Genomic DNA, 2,110 nt, shown 5'->3' on the forward strand with positions numbered 1-2,110 from the left:
AATATGTTATATAGATAACAATTTTTACTGCGACGTACGAGGTGTGTGAGAAAAGTTATCTAGCAACGTCCTTATTTTTTTCAAACTCCAAAATTTTCCCTTCAAAGCAGTTCCCTTCGGCAGCTGTACACCGGCGGATTCGTTGTTCCCTGTCTTCAACTGGTATGCCCTTTAACATGTCGGCCACTTTCTTTTGGATGTTCCCCCCGAGTCACAAAAAGAAGTCTTTTTAAGACGTTTTTAGTTTCAGGGAAAAAAGTCAAGGGTGGGGGTGGGGGCTGTGGAAGAACAGAAATGCCTTTTGACGTCAAAAATTCCGAAATGGAAGTGGCCCTGTGACATGGGATGTTGTCATGATGCAGCATCCACTCGTCTGCAATGTCCGGTCGTACTGTACGGAGCCGAATCTCGGACTGAACACCTGGAAGGGATGGACACAGCGCCGGTGTACACGAGTCGAACTGCGGTGTCGTTGGGTACCGAGAGCGGTGCAAGAAGCGTCGACCGTCGCAGAGATACTGCACAGCAAAGTGGTACCACGAGCTTTCGAGGCCCCACCGCCCGCGCCTTTTCCCCGAAACAGCGTCACCAGAGGCCAGGAGGGCAGTTCTGTTCGAGGTCGGATCCTGCCCACTTTCAGGAAGTTTCTGTCGGAGTGACATCGTCGTGCTGACTACTCGCCGTGACACAGCCCTTGTCAAGCGGTGGAGAGTGAAGAGACTATCGTCGCCTGTAAACTATGCCTGTACTGTCAGGACAGTGTCAACAAGCGTCTATGAACTCGCATTCTCTAGTGACTATAGTGAAGCCACAGTACGGCCATTCTGAACTTGTATCAGTTCGCCATCGTGGCTCATTTATTGTGTTCTGAAGCCCAAGCTCACGTGTAGATTTTCACAGCTGCTACAGCCGATCGTGGCGAACAAAGATAAGTTTTGTTGCATTTAATAAAGTACTATTATTCAGAGTTTTCTAATTAAGTGTATTGTAAGTAGCCAGCTCAGTGTCCAAGAAGTGGAACAACAACACGTAAAGCGACGCCGAGAATGCAGCTCACGATTAGCTCACCGTGGCATATTGCGTAACTAACCCTCTTGCAGCAATGCTATTTTTCTGTTGGTTTGTGCGTTGTTATATTAAGTTCTCACGATGTCTCTTCCGAACGAATCTTTAATGCAAGCTTTACAATTAATGAACAAAGGACTGAACAGTTATTACAGGCACTGCAAGGAATTGTGGCAGAACCATGACCGCCACCCCTGCCTGTTCATTTGGAAACAGCTCAACAAACGGTTCAAGCGCCTAAGCTGAGAGAGTTTCTAGGGCAAAACGAAGACTGGACTCATTATATAGCGCAGTTGACGGCGGATTTCAACGCTTGCGGCATAACACGTAAGCAGTGTAGTTACCATTTTCTCTCAACCGCAGGTTCAGTTGGCCAACGTCCTTGCCGCAGTGGTAACACCGGTTCCCGTCAGATCACCGAAGTTAAGCGCTGTCGGGCTGGGCTAGCACTTGGATGGGCGACCATCCGGCCTGCCGAGCGCTATTGGCAAGCGGGGTGCACTCAGCCATTGTGTGCCAAACTGAAGAGCTACTTGATTGAGAAGTAGCGGCTCCGGTCTCGGAAACTGACGTACGGCCGAGAGAACGGTGTGCTGACCACACGCCCCTCCATATCAGCATCCAGTGACGCCTGTGGGCTGAGGATGACACGGCGGCCGGTCGGTACCGTTGGGCCTTCATGGCCTGTTCGGGAGGAGAGAGAGCAGGTTCAGATGCATTTCAGTTGGTAGTAAAACTGTTTCCAAATCGCCAAACTCATGAGGTTCCCTACAGCGAGTTAGCTGACAAACTGTCAAATAATTTTAAATCACAAGTACATCCAGTGGCTGCTCTTTATAAGTTTTTCAGAATAAAACAGCAGCCGGGACAGTTATACAAACAGTGGGTAACAGGACTTTAAGTGTTACTAGATAACGTCAGTCCCAGTGTTCATGTGAGTTAAGTTGCAGTGACATTGCAGTGAGAGATGCGATTACTCAGAACGTGTCTAATTGCCGTATTAGTGCTGCCATACAAAAGCATCCAAACCCCAACCTCAGTACAG

General features: G+C 48.7%; 1 pseudogene; it reads left to right on the plus strand.

The window, feature by feature from the left end:
• Positions 1–1,437: 1,437 nt before the first annotated feature.
• Positions 1,438–1,555, plus strand: LOC126476299 (5S ribosomal RNA; annotated as a pseudogene).
• Positions 1,556–2,110: the final 555 nt, after the last annotated feature.

Source organism: Schistocerca serialis, chromosome 4, assembly GCF_023864345.2.
Source record: "Schistocerca serialis cubense isolate TAMUIC-IGC-003099 chromosome 4, iqSchSeri2.2, whole genome shotgun sequence".
NCBI classification, from domain to species: Eukaryota; Metazoa; Arthropoda; class Insecta; order Orthoptera; family Acrididae; genus Schistocerca; species Schistocerca serialis.